Source organism: Haemaphysalis longicornis, unplaced genomic scaffold (assembly GCF_048455015.1).
Source record: "Haemaphysalis longicornis isolate Haplotype H1 unplaced genomic scaffold, Haemaphysalis longicornis Haplotype H1 scaffold_9, whole genome shotgun sequence".
Classification (NCBI taxonomy): Eukaryota; Metazoa; Arthropoda; class Arachnida; order Ixodida; family Ixodidae; genus Haemaphysalis; species Haemaphysalis longicornis.
The window spans coordinates 158,460,670-158,479,189 of record NW_027526460.1 but is presented as its reverse complement, the minus strand read 5'-3'; the positions used below and the strand labels follow the sequence as shown (position 1 = coordinate 158,479,189).

Sequence of the window (18,520 nt, the reverse complement as noted above, 5' to 3'; positions counted from 1 at the left end):
TTAACCAGAAATCCACGTGTACATAAAAATACCCTGTAAAAATTATTTTATTGCTTTATTTCCAAATTTTATACCAAGCAACCTGCTTTGACCAGTAATCTCAAACAGTGCTCATGGCTTGAAACACGATAACAAAAACATTTGATTTTAATGACAAGTGGTACAGAAGCCACATGCCGTCTAAAATTTCGTAAACGGTTTGTGGTAAATAAACGGTATCTTTCAAATTTACGAGCATGGGAGGATTTGATTTTGAAAAAAAAAAAGTATGTGCATAGAACCCATCACTATGGCTGTCCATTTCATCCAATAAGCAATTTTCGCCTTCAGTAGCAAATTTTTAGTTTCAACTCAACTTCCCTCTCCCTACCCTTTCCCCTTGTTTAAATTCCCTCTACCACTTACCCACTCCCACACACCTCTTTGTTTTGAAGGTCGACTGTATCTACGACCACGGGAATAGGGCTTTGTAGATACTGGCGAAAACATCCTGTGATATCATCCTACAATACTAATCGCATTTCTGTGAATAGGCTTCTTGGGCTACTTATACGTGACGTCATTCATGAGTGACGCACACTAGGACGCTCACTGTTTCAGTTCTAGCTTCCTCGCAGTTACCTCACGCTTATAAAAAGAAAAACATGCAATTTCCACTACTTGTAGTTTTCCACGTGCAGTTGCGCATAAACTGAGCCCGTGGCATTTTTTTTGTAAGTGTAAATAAGTACCACTGGTTCCGTTTTATTGACTGATGCCATTGCGCCCCACAATACTATAATTTCAGCAAAGCTGAGTCAAGCGGCCATTTAAGAGACGTATACGGCCCTTGGCACCACGCAGTTGCTAGCGCCACTCGCAAACATCGTCAGCGCGTCATCGTGGCTGGTCTGGACAGGGATATTTACATGGGCGCGAGACATGGGCGCGATATTTACGCGACCATGTCTCGACACAAACACAGCTCGCGCTAAGAAAGCTCCGTTGTTCCCATCCGTCCTTGACCGGCACGTCACGATGAACGAGCCCTCTTCGCTCAGCAAGAATCACGGGCCCGGATGGTGCGCTGTCAGCCCAGCCGTTCTTGTTTGTGTTGCAGAATGAGTTAAGCCTCTTCTTGTTTCTCGCTACATCACGTTTCCGTTGGCGTCTCGAGCTCGCAACGCGCGTCCATGTTGTTCGTCACTTTAAGGACGGAAGCTTTAAAACTAGCGGTTCGAATGGACGACCAAAGCTTGGTGTGCAAGGGCCGTCGCTGAGTTAAGATATCCGTTGCTAGAAACCTTAAATCTGGAAAGCCATCCATTGTTATCATCTGTTATTCTTCTGGCTCAAAAGAACTGACTTCGTGGTGATTGAAACGCTATCCGCAATTTTTAACTTATTTTCTCCTGCATTGTTTTCCTTTTCTACCTCGAAACGCAGCTTTTTTTCTTATTAATTTACATAATTTTGAAGAGGCTTCTCTCTGAAGGTGACTCGATTTGAGTCATAACTACAGCATGCGAAAACCAGGCACAAGCACAAGAAAGTGGGTGTGAAGGAACGAACCCATCACATGCGTTTGAAGTAAGTAAAGGAGTACAGTATAGTAGATAAGGTAACGTAATTCGCGAAATAACTAACCGTAAGCGCACTTAATTTCCAAACCAAACAAGTGCGTACATACAATCTATCGAGTGCCCCATTACCCACTAAACTGTTTGCTGCCGTTCCACGGTACCCTCACACTCTATTCAATCCTTACATCAAAATAAAGAACTTGGTACGAATATGTGGTCGAAGCGTGAGATATGCAATTCCCCCCATAGCTTCCAGACTTTTAGGACGCAGTGAACGAGAAGGAGACCACAGAGGGGCCAGAAATGGTGAATATCCTTCAGGAAGCCTCCGGTGATCTTTGCACATGTATATTTATATGTGTAGGTAAAGTGCAAATAATAACTTTTACACTTTATGCGCCATTTGTGCCAAAGAAAAATAATACCGTTACCAGCGTTTGTTCCATTTAAGTATTAAGGCATCGGAAAGGCCACAGCAGCACAGGAACTGCCACTCCACGTAATGTTCTTTCCCTGCTTTTCTGTGCGGCGAATGACGGCGGCGGTATCCGCTCGCTCGTTTCACTGACGTACAGTCTTTGTCAAATTTTTGGGGCCACGGCTAGCGTGGCTAGAGCAGACGCGCGTCCGGTAAGGGGCGCTGCGCTTGCAGCTGTCGGCTGGTCGCGCGGATGAAGAGAGCGAGGGGAACCTACGCGTTTCCTTTAATGAGAGCTTGCTTCTTGGCCACTTGGTACATTATTTCTTATAAACACACTGCGCTAAATTGAAATTAAAAGAGGAAGGACGGCGGAACACGAAGGAAGACGAAGGACGGCGGTACTTATGACCACGGGAATAGGGCTTGGAGGATACTGGCGAAAAACCCGTCGGAGATCACCCTAGAATACCAATCGCATTTTTGTAAATAGGCTTGTTAGGCTGCTTATGTGTGACGTCATTCATGAGTGACGCACACTAGGACGCCCACTGTTTCAGTTCTAGCTTCCTCACAGTGACCCCACGCTTATAAATAGGAAAACACCCGGCGCGGTGGCTCAGTGGCTAAGGCGTTTCGCTGCTGAGCCCGAGGTCGCGGGTTCGATTCCCGGCCGCGGCGGCCGCTTTTCCGATGGAGGCGAAAAGCAAAAACGCCCGTGTGTACGAGATTTCGGCTCACGTTAAATATCCCCAGGTGGTCAAAATTAATCCGGAGCCCTCCACTATGACGCGCCTCATCGCCTTCGTTGCGTCGGCGCGTTAAACCCCACAATTAATAAATGGGAAAACATGGAATGTCCATTACTTGTATCGTTAGTCTCCATCATGTGTTTTGCCGTCCTTCGTCTTCGTTAATTTCAATTTAGCGCAGTGTTTTTACAAGAAAAGCGCTTCCTTTCGCAGTACGGCTGGCGCGATAAGCGCAGCGGGGCCGGTTTCTCAGAGCAGGAGCACTTGGCTTCAGCGCAGGCACTTCGCGGCCTGTTAAGGTGTCGGCACCCCACGCCAGACAGTTTCGAGCCCTTTTCCCCCCTCTCCTCCCCCCCCCCCAAAAAAAATTCCCCCGCATTTCCCCGAGGGGGAGAATGTGAAAGTGCGAATGCACGGTTGTCGGCCTGCTTGCGGCGCTTGCGCTCGGCCCCCGCAGCCCACCGCCTCGCCGCCTTCTGTTCCATCTCTTCCATCGGGTTTGTAGTATCACGTGTACACCACGCAGTTATCAAGCCGCTATAACGCCGCTGAGTCGCCAACGCACGCCGCTGACGACGTAGTTTGAATGCGTTAAAGATATAAGGCGCGTCACTAACACTGATATCAGCGTCGTGTCCGTGGCTTGGTCGGTAGAGCGCCGCGCTGCGGCCGCAAAGTCCTCGGATCGAAACCTGGCGCCGGATGCTGTTTCTTTTTTAAATATAGAGGACCACAGCGGACGCCGACGCCACCGCCGCCGCCGCCGGCGGTGGATGGTTTGGGGTCGCTTATAAAGTGCATTCGCACTTAAAAAATCGCATTGCATCGCAGGAACTTCGCGCAGAACTTGTGGCGCCGGCCCCTGACACACTACAATGGCAAGAGCAAAAGTTCCCCTCGCTCTCTCAGCCGCGCAACCAGCTGAGAGCGGCAAGCGCAGCGCAGCAAGGCCACGGTCGCCGTGGCACACAAAATCTTGACAGACTGTACGTTACTGACGTACATTACACATCACTGGTGAATAGGGTAAGACCCACGAGGACTCTAGAATGGCATGTCGCGGGCCGCACCCTCAGTCTCGAACGTTTTCGAGTTCTGCCTTTCTTCCGAGTTCACGCTGGTGTCAAGTTCTCGGACACTAATGGGCGGTTGAAATTTGTTTTTTGAGCGATGGACTTGATGAGCCTCCATCTGCTTATGTTGAGTGTTCATGCCTCCCGGAACAGCGATTTGACATTAATTAACGCCTTACCATTCACTGACAAAGCGGTAAGGCGTCCCCCAGCCCTTTTTTTTTTTTCTTCTCCGAGGTTTTCTGGGTTTCATGCTTAATGCGTCGCAAGAAGGCTTTCTAACAGTACGTTGCAAGCTCCGCCTTGTTTGAAATAGGAAGAAAGATTTATTTAGAGTTAAATGCACCAATGCATCTAAAACGGAGAGGAAGCACTAGTTCATTTGAGAGTAATGTGTTATCGAGTGTATTCGTATTTTTGCAGGTGGTTTGTTTTTAGCGTAATAGCTAGAATATTCTTGTCCTATCCAGGATAATTTGGATTGGACTGCCTTCTACAATCCTAAAGCGTTTGCCCACAGATCCGGCAATCAAAAATAAAATTGGTGGTCATCCAAAAACGAGGCTGCGTGCATATTACACTGGGGCATTCAAAAAGTAAGTGAATTTGAAGATTCGAGGTTTAGGCGCGTCAGCTTTCCTGAGTGACGGGTGGTAAGGGCAGAAGAACAGAGCCTAAGCAGACCTGTGAGCCTCTTTCTGTAGCTTTTGAAACTTCTTAAACTGCTCAAGTCTAACTGCACAAGGTAGGCTGGTCCAAACAACTTTTCTTGCTATTCTTATTGTCTGGAATTCTCGTTTGCATTCTCTACTCTGCTGGTGCCCAAGCGGACTAAAGCAAACGAGTGACAAAGTTGCCAAAGTGGACGAGCAGGTAAAATTGTAGCGCAATCGCCAATGTTTACACTTGCATTTTCAACCATTAAATTATGGAACGACTGTGCTATCAATGGTAAATTATCGTAACTCGCTCATCTTACATTCAATCAATTATTAAAATCATCCGCGAAGAACTGCGCCTTTCAGCTGATTAGTTTGCAGGAATTAGTTCAGGTTTTGCTCAGTTTCTTTTCTTGTCTTTTTCCTACGGTTTTTTTTTTTGCCATACGTCTCCGCGCTTTATGTATATCTTAGAGATGTGTGCTGTTTTTGTGAACGAAATTATTATGAGTGTACTTTGTCTAATGTTGCGATCGCTACTATGTATTAATATGCTGTTCATTTACAAGAGGTACCACCGCAGTGCCACACTTCGGGACCTCTTTCTGTAAACCAGTCACCATGCACTGTACCTTTGTGATTTGTTACAATAACCTGAAACTGAAACTGAAAGCAGATCTTTCGAGAATATTTTTAAACAGGCGGGTACAGCCACATGTCCAAATTAATGAATGTTTGCTTGCCAATGTTTTTTCCGTATGAAACAAAAGCAAATAGCCCGATGGGCGCGCACGAAAACATCATCTACAATTACTTTCTATCTGTCAGCTCCAACGAAAGCTGTCTCAGAGTGTGATGTGATAGAACCTTCCATTGTTTTTCATGGTAATTCGGTTTAGATAATTTTGTCAACGCTGCGTCTTCAATAGCTCTAAAAAGAAGGAATAAACACAACTTTAAATAAAATGGATGTACAGAAATTAACGGGGGTGCAACTTGTCTGGAATATTAAGCATATTTTTTGATAATCTCGACACCCCTTTTTTATAAAACAACAGAGAAATACATTTAGGGTATAGAGAATTTTCCATATCTAACAATTCGGCTAATTCCCACGCACTTCCTCGCCACAAGCTGCTTATCACCAGGGCAGAAACTGAAGCGAGCACCATGCACATCTTATACATGCTAGCTAACTTTCATTTGCTCAATCGCTTTTCTGCATAATTTTTTGAATCCGAATTCAGCTCGTAGACGCTGTACGTTGGTGACTGAGCTGTTTGGACATAGGGCCTACAAATGACCGACCTACCAAACCATCCTACGTAGCTGCTGTATGCAGCGTCTTTCTGAAAAGCCCGACACCGAAACGGAAACAGGAATAATGTGAAAAGACAGGAGGGGGCTAAACCAAAACACAAAACGAAAAGTGAAAGGTTTAAAGGCAGTCGAACTCTAATTAAAAATAAAACAAATACAAAATACACTGAGCAAACTCAACGTGGAAGTTTTTGTCCTCACGTCCAATCTTTTCGCTTGTTTTCAAGAGCATAGAAAATGCCTGATCGTCTTCGTGAGGCACACATCAAAGCCACGTATGCTTGGCGCATAGTGTACGTAGTAAAACAATCATTAGATCATTATGGATGATAAGAAGAGCTAGTGGCCTCTTGTAGCTTTTCGTCGCAACCAAGCGAGCTTTCGCGCTGTAGTGCAGGCCGGTTATCTCCGGAATAGCTCGTACACAGCACTGGTACGTCAGTAGGATCGCGGGATGTTCCTGGTGGTCATGCAGAAGAGTCAGTGCATTGAAAAAAACAAGAATTAAAGGCCCTCAACGAGTGTCCTCTCTGCACTATTGAGGCAATATAAGCTGCTCATTTTATGAGCTGCGCTCGCCAGGATCTTGTTTTTTTTTTTTTTTGTCTTTCCTTAAAAATCCCCAACTGAGCACGTTTCAACCAGTTTCAACTCTACTTACAGGGATAGAAGACAAAACTCGCCTTTTCGCAATAAGGAACGCGTGTGCCTTTCTTTTTTTTTTTAATTTCATTGATCCGCGCAGTGCGATTGTACCAAAGAAATGATTGAAGATTCATTGGTGTGTATTGAGAACGCCTGAGCATCTCGTTTCTCTCCTTTGCGAGCTTCAGCATTAGCCCGATACGCACACATGGCTCCAACTTCAAAAGTCCGCAATGTAGCGTTACTAGCACGTGTCTCGTATTCATTTCAACCGCGCAAAAATACGGTACAAGAAGGGATCGCTGTTGAAATGAAGTCGAACCAACTGGTCCCGATTTCCCTCACATGCCTCGTACATCGTGCCATCTGTGCTTAGCCTTCTTACCGTCTCAGTAATGGTGGTTTCTCCCTATTAGCAGGGGCTCCTTGTCACTGCTTTAGTTGCCCACCAGTATCAAAATTTCGTCCACGTCATTTCTATTCCTTTCTCTTTTGCAACCCCGCACTGGCTGCACACTTGTATTGAATTGAGGTGACGTGACTTGACTTGACTTGAATTGAATTGAATTCACTTGACTTGGCTTGACTTGACTTGACTTGACTTGACTTGTCTTGTATAACTGCGTATGGCAGTAACGGCACCAGCAGAGACGGTGCGTAATCGGCGTATCGGCAGAAGCACGTGGCGAACCGCGTTTCGACTTGACGCCTCCCTAGCAGCATCTCCAACCATGCTGAGGCGGCAAAACCGCAGCAATGCGCTCTTTCGTTCTCGGTTCTGTCGTACTGAGGACGGCTTTTCTCCAGGCTTGTGCCTGGCTCGTCCCTGTATACGCCTGGCACTACGCCAAGACCACTCCTTTCCTTGCACAAAAGGACACTCTCTGAATATAAAAAATATAGATTTCTCAGTAACGCGTAACTCCAGAGCGAGTGTTTGCTCCTTCCTTTTATATGACCATTAAAACGAGTTCTGCTTCAATAGCGGGCCAAACAGATGGCTGCAGATGCCCAAGGCGGGCCTGATGCACGAATAATTAAAAATTTTAAAAACGGATAGCCGTGTTTTAATGGTAACGTAGTACGCCGTTAAGTAAGGTAAAACAAACACTTCAAACACATCTCATTTCACTGTAGCTTACCTTCATAATAACAACATCGCTCTAATCCAATTACCGTTTCATTTGAAACCAGCCATGATCTCAGCCCACCAGTCTTCCGTTTGAGACACCAGTGCACAAACCAAATTACTTATTATAACGACATTTCTCTGGGCCTTGATGACATTGATATAATGGGTATTCGTTGTACTCGCCTCGTGAGAGATGACTGTTTCATTGGGATTAATCCACGCTACTGCAAAACGGGCAATACCTCTGGCTCCAAGCTTCCTGAATGGAACTGCAGGCATTGAGACAAGCGCTGTCTAGTTCATGCGATAAGGAACCAGTTGACTTTAACGCGGTCTCCCCGTATTGTCAGCGTTATCGCAAAGTATCTTGACTGATATTTGATCCAGTAAACAATCTTGCATGAAACGTGCCAGCTAGCCAAACCTCTCATCGGCCTATAAAAGGCAAAAAAATATCAGATTTATTGCTCGAAAAAAAATATTTTTGTTTTAGCATTTTTCTTTTAGCTGCCTGTTGTAGATAAACCGGGGTTCGATTTCGGCCAACACCTTCCTATGTCTCAAGCTTCCTTCGTGTGCTGGGCTGGAGAGCAAGTGATGGAAACAATTTCGACAATTTCAAACGCGCGCATTCTGAGAAAAAGAAAGCACCTAACGATTCGGTTGCTGCGGCATGCCAAGCTGACGCATATAGCAAGAATTTTGTTCAGTTTCCTTCCTTAACTTGGCCTATTTTAAATTACTTCAAAGTTCATAATTTGACATTTGACGTTTTTTTCTTGAGTGATTAAAGGATTTATGGTGATATATACTAAATTTTAGGAAAAGCAAGTTTCATGTTTCTCCAATAATTTATGCACCAGCCACGTTTTACGTGGCATGTAGGTAATTGTGTTATATATATTGTGAGAATTTCTTAGTGCGTCGGAGAAGAATACGGTTATTTTACAACTGACGCGCTTGGTATAAAATGAATGGAAGACTATATAAAGTGAGAAGAATATGAAGCAGAAAGCAATACCCGCAAGTTATTTTAAGATGATAGAAAGGAGAGGTTACAAAAAATATAAATAAAGCCAAGATTACAAAAACAAGACAAACAAAAGAGTGCCTAACAGGTGCTACAGAAAATAAAGACTGGCCGTAACAGTTGCGCAAGACGATTGCAATCAGGCATGAAATACATTATGAGCTTAGGATATATATGGTGTGTTTTTCAATTTTTTTTGTAAGTTTTTTTACTGTTTACAACACCGCATACAGATTGAGGAGATTTTTTCCGTGCTTTTAACTACCACGCATTCCTAAGTAGGAGATATGCTGCCCCTGGCTGCGATCGTACAAAGGACTTTTCGAGATACCTAAACATTTTTGTTTGCATATTTGCGTTCTTTGTCCTGTTGTTAGTATTTGAGATCGTTTATTTTCTGTGTCGAATTTTGTATAACTGTATGTATATCTGTACGTAGACAAATATTCATTTTTGTTCATTTTTCGATGACTGTGAGTTCTCTGAACTTGTGGGCTGTAATCCTTTGGTTTGTGTTTGCTCACATGATTTCCCTAACTCTCTTCCTGGTTTCTTTATAATACTTTCTTATCCCCCTATTTGTGAGAACGATTTGCGCGGTTCGATTGCATACGCAGACAAGTGTACTGAGATATACGTTGCGCACACTGTGCGTGGTGGGCTGAGGACCTCCGTCAGGCCGTCTGTGCCTTTAGTTCCAGTCTCCTCTCGCTGAGAGAGAAATAAAGGTTTTTCAATGGAATTCAAAGTAAACTCTCGCCGACAGAAATGTTATGTGTAAAAATGTAGTTTAGTTTGGTGGCCTTCGGTGATCCTGGAGCAAGGTCGTGTGTGAAAGTGTAGTTTTCTTTGGTTGTGCTCTGTAAGATGCATTTATGAATGTGGAAGAGAAGCTTCGTACAACAGGACTACCACATGACGTACTTCACAGCGGCACTCGCAAAGTTTACTTTTTCACGCTTTCTTTTTGGCTATGCAAATAAAGACGCCGTAATCCCGATTTGCGTAGTCCACGATGCCTAGATACGAATTCAAGTTGTCTTACGCATTCTCAATAAAATAACCAACCGTCTCACCACGCACTGTTGAATGCCAGGGATATTTGCGCTAGCTGAGGAAAACTGGCTGCTTCGAAGGCTTGAGTTTACTGCGCAATGAAGAAAGACGAGCGGGATGCGGAGAAGTGCAGATTATTCTCAACCTTCGTTTATAAATATAATGAGCAACAGGCAATGAATGTCGGAATTTGAAGTGCCGTAATCCATACGTAGAAAAAAATATGAGCGCGCTTTAAATCGTTACCTGGGCACTGCCGATGTATACTATGCTGGCTCAGTATTTTATCATACAGTTTTCTGCCTTGCTCTCACTAATCGGACCATTAATTAACGCACCATGGAAAAGCGCTGGCTAATACCGTACGCCTTATCTGCAGTGCAAACTGCAACTTCTCGCGGACTAAACTATTGTAGCGAGAAGAAAAGAAAAAAGATAAAGTTCTACATAGCCGTACGCAGTTTCAATCTAACTATTCCCTGCTGAGTAGCTAACGAATTTTCTTCCTGAAAATAAAACTCTCTAATCCGGTGCCGTATAATTTTAACAAGGCGAGTAAGAAGTTTTTTTTTTTGGTACCATTAGGATTTGTCCTACTTCTCTCTCCGTTTTTTTACGGGAGAACAAGCTGAGGTTATAACGTTCTTCATTATTTTGTGGATGTTTTGACATCCGCGAAGCAGGATAATTTCCCGAAACAAGCTTTTTTATAACGTCACTGTTATTAGATTAATCGCATATTTTGATATGCGCGAGGCGGAATCTTCTTCCATAAGTTGTAGCAACCCTCCCTAAAGCAGTATTTATTGAGTGTACTTTACTTGGGTTGTCCGTGTTTCGTGACGACGTTGCCGAAAACCCCCAAAGCGTGCCTCACTGCGCACTGGCGTGTAACCTGACGAAGCTCACGCACGTAGTCCATTTTTGCTAGACGTGAAATAGAAAACACTGCGTGTAATCCCGTGTGGTGCGAACTGAACGCGAAAGCTGAGCGCACAATGTCGCGCCAACACGTTGCGATTGATTCCAGACTAAGCGCCCTGATTTGTTTTCGATATTCCATCAATGTAGGATTGCAATAGATTAAAAAATTCGGCTATTTAATGTCGCAAATTTATTTGATATTCAGTTCATTCTGCCAAAAAAAAACTGAATAATTGTACACAATTGGTTGCGACGCGTTAATTTACAGCGCAAGCTGTCGGATAGTGCTCTGATATGCGTTATGGTTTTATGTCGCATTGTGAAAGATTGTGTTTTGATTTTATTTGCTGATGCATTTAATTTATTGTGAATTTTACTCACAGAAGCAAAACCTTTGCTGTGAGACACGCCGTGCTACAAAAGTCACCATGATGTTTAAGCTTGGCCAAAATCTCGACACATGAGCGTTCTCGCTTTGCGTTGCCATCAGAAACAGCTGCAGCGGCCGCGATTTAAACATGAGCACGTGTTTAGCTGTAAACAGTTTTGTCCACTGAGCCGCCTCACGGATATTTAAAGAATAGGTACAATTGTAGTTGTTAGCGAGAGAACGTCTAGGCGTATTACCTGGGCGTATTACCCTCATCGCGCCACCTACCACAGCTATTATCATTCCATTCGCCTTTGGCACCACTGATTATATCAATATATACGAACTGGCTTCGATGCTTAGGTCATCTCGTACAATAAGCCCGAATTGGAAAGTGCGGTCCATGAATAAGATCAGTTTCATCCAGGGTATTGGCGGTGAGATGCTTGAGTGGCGCCCTCTGGCTTTGACGTCGGCTTAGGGACTCGCACCGCTGTCGTCTGCTACAGTCCGCTTGTGAGGCGCGGAAGTTTCTGTCCTGGAAATCGCCCGGTTTGTTGCTGCAGTGCATTAAAAAGAGTATTTATAGTGATTAAGTTACTTTACCAGCTTCGGATGCACCTGAATAATTTGATGCTGTATCCCCCACAAGTTTGCAACCCACGAGGAGATAGAGAACTTTCTTCAGAGCATCGGTCAGAAGAGCGTGTGTAACTCGTCCTTTCTAGCTTATTCGCGAGGATCAGCACTCAGAGCTCCTCGATAAGTATTCAAAATGCGTAGGCTTCCCTGCAGTATTTTCGAGATGCTCTTATGAGGAATCGACAGTCTAATGATACGTACCAAGCAGCGGGGCTCTACACGCACGCATCGCACAGCAGGAAATAAAACGACTGTCTTCTATTTCTTTAGTTGCTGTAGTCTTGTATCAGAATAATGTTTCTTGTTTTTTTTTTGTGCCCAACGTTTTAATTTTTCTGCACCCTCACAAACGTCTTATTAGGAGGTTTTGGAATGTTTGAGAGGCCCAAAAAGATACTGTGGATATTTTCTTCAGGTTGTCTGGCATACATTCCTACCTTCACAAATTGGCTTTCATTCCGGCTGCGTGCAAGAAGGTGCATATCCGCAGCGTGCTTTGTTTATTCACATGCAAATACAATGAGAAGGTTTGTGCTACGCCCGCGCGATCGCGCCCCAAACAACGTTGTCCACAGTACTCGAAGGCGGCTTGCGTACTCCGAATTTCTATCGTAACCATCGTTATCATAACGAACTGACTCAACCCGAACAATGATGACATTATTATGGTTTTGAAGGCATGACATACTCCCTAACGGAATAAAGAGTATACCTGCATACATTACAAGATTCGCAACCGATTAATATTTCCAAGCTCATTCCCAACTGTTCCAGGCGCAAAGAACAAACTCTACTCGGGATGGCGATCTATGAATCGAAGAAAATTGCTTTAACTATCTTGTGCCCGGCTCACTAACCAGCTCGATTTCATTGTTAAATAAAGTTTTCTCCGCCTCCTCCTCTTGAGTGCAGTTTTCCTATAACGCATATCCGAATATAGGGATGATATGGCTGTGGAAAATGTAACGAAATATCCCTCTAGGTCTGAACAAACATAGTGTTACTGTATCTTTAACGTAGACATGACCCGCTTTCCTCAAAAAACCTCCATACTGGTTAGAAGCCCGGTATAAATCCACCACGCGCCTATGCACACAGTGGGTTATTTGGAACTCAACCTGCAGTTTTTGCGCGGCCCATAGTGCATGGTGGTATACTTTCACGCCATGACAACGTAAAGTGATGTAATATAATTCTTTCGGGCGTTCGGCAAGGTTGCAACAACTGTTTCACCTTGCGTGTGATTACCGGGAATCGTAATGCCTTCTGCCAAAGCCGGCAGCTTTGAAGGCCTAGAATTTGTTTTAATCTTCCATTTTCTCTGTTTTTGGTTACTAGCAGCTGACTGTTGCCTTTGTTAGAAACATTGCTGAATACAGAAGCAGACGTCTAGCTCCGACTCTTCACACCCCGCACAGGACCGGCTTCGCGAGGAATGGGGCGACGCCGGCAATGTTTCTTCCGTAGCGGTATCCAAAACTATACTTTAACTCAAACCATAAGCTAGTGCATACGATTTTAAGACTTACTGTAATAAAACGTTACCCACACGCCAATTCTGGTGCGGAGAAGCATCAGACGTTGACCGAACCCAAGGAAACAGCACGGAGAGCGAGCCCGAGTGAAGCAGACGACAAATGCGAGAATCCCTAAGCCGACGTCACGGAGGCGCGCTTCGCAGCGCCGCCCGTGTTCGCGCTCACCGCCAATAGCGTTAGCGCGAGCGTTATCGATTCGCGTTGTATCACTGTGATCGCCCGCCAATTTGTTGAGTTTATTTGTGCCAGACTGACGGCAAAAAATGGAGAAAAAGTATTGCTGAATTATTTTGCAAATTTTGAATTACCACAATTCAATATATCGGAGACAATGCATTGGGTTTCAACGTATGAACGATATGGTAGCGTGCAGTCAGAATCACTTACGTCCCTACAACTTGTAAAATATTATAAGTGGGGACCGATTTTGATGGAAAAAAATTAAAGCAACATCGCCTAAAATGCTACTGGTGCAATTTAGCATTGTCCAGCACTTCATTAGGTACATTCGCGAAGAAGGAGTGGTCGCTCACACCACAGGTTACTTGCGAGATTTCGGTTTCCTGGGTATCTGCGACCACTAAACACGATCAGTGGCATAAAAAAAAATATTTTTCTCGGTGGTTACTGCACCGCCCTAATAGAATATTCGGCGCTGCAAATAATGTAATGCCTACAATGACTATTCGTCATTCCACAACCTTTATTGTAACAAGACTGTTTTTAAGAAGCTACAAGTTTTAAAAACCATCGGTAGAAACATGCGGTAATTTAGTTCATTGTTAAATATAAGAAAAAAAAGCAGTAACAATAGGAGCTGAGGGGCTTGTTGATTTCACAGTAAGTTACAGTAGTGAAGCAGACATATTGCACGTCGAAGTTACACCTGCACTAGAAGGCACTCCGTAGTGGGAGGCTGCGCTTTAAATTAATCCACTTCGCGATCCTTAACCTGTGGAGAAATCTCACAACACGTTTTTTTTTAAGTGCAATGCACTTCTTAAGCGACCCTGAACCTGCGTCCACCGGCGATGTCCGCGCACGTGGAGATGGGCGCGCGCAGCCTGGCCGCTGACATGGCACATACCCACGTGGGGATTGGCCAGGAATCTCCTCGTCTTCCTTGGCAACGGGGGGAGATGGGCGCGCGCTGCCTGGCCGCTGACATGACACATACCCACGTGGGGGATTGGCCAAGAATCGGGCGTGAGAAGGGCTAATGCACCTGCTTAAAGGAGTACTGACACGAAATTTCAAAGCTGAGATCCGCTCTAGCAATCAAGTACAACGACAACACAAATAGGTGTCTGTGAATAAATGCATCTTTCTTTCTTTGTAGTTGTGTGTGTGTGTGTGTGTGTGTGTGATCTCTCTTTCGCGAACATTACCGAACCGCGCAAATTCAACTCGTGCATTCGCACTTTCACATTCTTCCCCTCGGGGAAATGCGGGGAATTTTTTGTCTTTTCGCCCCCACGAGAAAAGGAGCCGATGTGGCGCCCTCGTCTTCGACCCCGTTTTTACGTAACTCACGATGCATCGCCATGAAGCCCAAACTGGCACGTTGTTTCTGGATGCATATATTTTATTCACTCAAATTCAAACAACCTCACCTAAGTTAAAAGCATTGAGTTCCGCTGCCGAAACCATCCTTTCTTTCCAATCAGCGGCGTTCTCTTTGTTTTTTTTTTCGAATTTCATTACCGGGGTTTGCCTTTGGGGCTCCTGCTGCCATCTCGCGAGGAGCGAGCGCAACAGCCCGATTTTTTTCAGATTCCGGATGAGAAAACCTTGGTGCTGGTTCATTCCCCTTAATTCACCCCGCAGTGCTTAAAAGCTGCGCAAATTTCTGCCTGGCAAGTTAAACGCTGTAGGAGTCACAGAAAAATATCAGTGAAGTTTCGCTACACTGAATGCTACACTTTAAATGCTCCAGGAACTAAATTTTCAGGAATAAATTTCTACTCATATTCGACCTTTCTTGATGCAGGATACCAGCTGAAGAAATAAACGAAAGAAGAGTTGGGGCACAAAAAGCCAGGGGCAACATTTAAAAAAAAATCGTGGGGACAATAACATTGGACGCTGTAAATCATAGAAATAAAATTGTAAAAATTGTTGGCTGTGACGTCGTAGGCCTCAAAATGCGTGCGCTGAATATTTTTTTTTTCTATCAGTTTACTCATTTCAAAAAAGTATGTCGGGTATTTATGTCCCATGCACGCACGACCCAAGTGCTCTGAATGTTTGGACAGCCATGCGGAAAGCAGGTATTAAAAGCTAGTCGGTGAATACTTTGTCATCAACGCACTTGCGTAAGTGCGGAAAGCAAGAAAACGTCAAATACTCTCTGAAACTAACCACAAGAGGACATAAATTAAACGAAACTTCCGCTTAAAGAAAGTACACTTCTCCAACCTTTGATTTTGCACGTGGGAGAGAAGAGAAAAAACAATACAAACTTTGCATAAAGACATTGTTTGGTTGTTTCGAAGCCTCCCGAGCTCCTTTAGCGAAAAACCCTTTGAATAAATTCAAATGCTGGGGACATACACTTAGCTTGTCGGTTCATGCATCGGTAGACGATATTCGGCTCATATTGCACCGTGTCAAACTTACTGGGGGTAGATATCTTTTTGCGATAACTGTACCAAAACTTGCACTTAAAACAACCAAATAATCGGTTAATCTTTTTAGATTCACTCTTGAAGTTTCAACAAATCATCGCTATAAAGACTGGGGACGTTGTTTCCTGTTTTTATTTGCAGTTTTAAATATCACACTTTTTTCCCCCCAATCCAGGGAGGATGAGCTGCGAAAGGTCACTGGTAAGAATATCATGTTAACGGAGCCGCAGCTATCCAAATATTTATGTTGTTTTAGAAAACAGTAACACTGGCCTAAATTTTAGTAAACTGTGATTGGTGTATGTCGAAGAGGCGGTTGACGGAAATAAAACCACTGACGGCAATTTTTACCGCAGGTGATACCCTTTTCTAGCGCTCTTGAAAGTTTGGAGTCATATATTCTGTCAAGAGAACAAGATCATGGCGGTCGACTTACCCGACCGATGGGTCTGGTTCCGGAGACAGTGGCGATGAATTACTGAAGTCCGTAAGCGAAGACAGCCTTTTTTGGACAATGTGCCGTTGCTGTTTTTTTTTTTCGGATCTTGTCACAACAGGAGTTGGGCAGTGTTAGGCACTACACAACACGTGGAGTCACACACATCTGCAACCGGCGAGTGGTGTGAGCGTCCTCAGAAGACACTATTGAAAAGTTCTTGTCACTGAGATCGCCCAAGTACTGTGAAATACGCATAGGAAATGCAGCAGGGCGGTCTCCTTCCTATAGCTAAGCTCGGACAACGTTTGTTGGGCTTCCGCACTAGCTTGCAGAAATGTGTGCCTGTTTCCTTGCGTTTTGTCGGGGTCACAGCGATAGACTATTTGCTACAAACACTTCAGAAGTGCTACTGAAAGCAACTTCAAGCGGGACTAACAAATGGGCCGCGAGGAAACTAGCCTAATTCGCTTATCCCTTTCGGGGAGGAGTAACTCTGGCCATCTCAAAGGTGGCTCCTGTTAGGAAAATTCGTGTTGTTTTCATGCGGCCTGCGCAAGTTCCGACGCTGAGTAAATCGCTAAAACCAGTTAGTGCTCAGACGATGGAGCTACTCTTATCAGGGTGACGTTTGCTATTTCGTATCTTTAAAAATTGTCTTTCGCGTTATTGGGCGCATTCAAGATAATTTCTTCCGCTAAAATAACTGCACCTAGCTGGTGCTCAGCGTAGGAAGAACGGGTGCACTAGAATATTACTTCATAATTTTCATTAGACAATCCCGCATCGATAAAAATTCTGTTCTTCGTAATAATTTTCCTCATCCTATTGACAGTAGGCTCCGCTTTTTCGTTTATAAATGCGTACTGCGGGCTTTTATCATCGCCAACTTTCTACACAAGGAAAAAAAATAACTGAGGGATTAGCATCGACTACCAAGGCGTTCAGCGTTGACGCAGGCGGAAACGGGTGGGGCAATATTCCTGAAAAGGTTGTCCGTCCCGACTTAATAATCTAAACGAACAAGTCCAGTTAGCACAACTGCGCACTGGTGTCAACTATAGATCGCACACGGGCGCAAGAATGCTACTTTCCTACCGCTAGGAATAATTCTCAAGGTTTCCTTCGGATCCTCTCATTGACAGCAAAAATGCGGGAGGAGTAGCGCAGCAAGCAGGAAAGTTTTTGTTGTTGGTGTCGTGCAGTGCAGTGCCTCTAGGTAAGCTTTCTTGCTGAAGGTTCCACCGGACAGAGAGGCCTTCGACTTATAGAAACCACCGTGAGGATAATCAAGTTCAAGCCAGTTGAGTCCGACGTTTTCAACACCGACCGATGCAACCGAAGAACTTCGTTAATAACGAGGAAGTTCAAAGAAAAATGGCTAACAAAAAAGAAAAAGGCACCAAAGGGGACGAAAAAAAAAACAGTACTTGCTCACATGATCGAAGGTCGAGTTTAGTCGAAATAGTTCAGAAGCTTCCTTCAGTCTATCTTTAAAAACTCGTCAGCACAAGTACAGAACTTTCGCGAACACCCAGTCACTCACTCAATCGGCGACGGAACCAATTTCCTTTGAAGAAATAGAATTCGGAGTTTAGCCAACACTGCAAGCGAAACGGCTGTGCGTACGAAGAAACTTCGTGGCGCCGAGAATTCGTTATCCGCTCGCGATGACCGTTGTGCGCGTCTCGGAGCAAAGCCGCGGTCGAGCACCGGGGAGAACTGGACGAGCGAACTTCCGACCCGGTCCACGACTGCGATGCGACTCCCGCGTCGGATGCTCGCGGGCAGAACGGAGCAGTCGGAGCTGGGATGGGCGCTGCGCGTCGCGCTCTTTTGCAGCGCATGCGCGTTGACGGCCTCGGTAGCGAGGCGGGGGTCAGGAACTGTTGAGCGAGCACCGCAGGTTACTCGAGCTGGGGCGCGCTTAACTTTTTTTCGCCGCGCTAAAGGATGTTTTTTTTTTGTCTGTGGTAATAATACGCATTGGCGAGCTTTCGCGGCGGAATACAAGATTTAAAAAGTCAACACTGTAGGAAATGTTCGCAAACGTTATTAGAAACGTTGTGAAGAAAACTGAGGTGCTGCGAACTGCATCAAAGGATGTATTGTTGTTGATGGAGATTACTCCTTTATTGAAACATTTTGATTGGTTGATTACTTTGAATTGACGGAACGAAAATATCTCGGTTAGCTGTATCATCGAACCTTGATGAGTCCCTGCTTTTGTGTGCTGCTCCGTGAGTACGCTTTCACTGCGAACTGCTGACCGGACTTGGTTTCAACTACGAACAGCAACCACACCATAAATCCACAACGCTGCATTGCTGACAGGG

The 18,520-nt window shown here is 44.7% G+C and overlaps 1 protein-coding gene across 1 annotated transcript in view; it reads right to left on the bottom strand.

Moving 5' to 3' along the window:
- LOC144151946 (cholecystokinin receptor type A-like) overlaps positions 1 to 17,929 on the bottom strand; it is a 134,510-nt gene extending 116,581 nt beyond the window's left edge. The window contains exon 1 of the mRNA XM_077683129.1: positions 16,185 to 17,929. The gene's annotated coding sequence lies outside the window, so the exon portion shown is untranslated. The remainder of the gene's footprint in view (positions 1 to 16,184) is intronic.
- Positions 17,930 to 18,520: the final 591 nt, after the last annotated feature.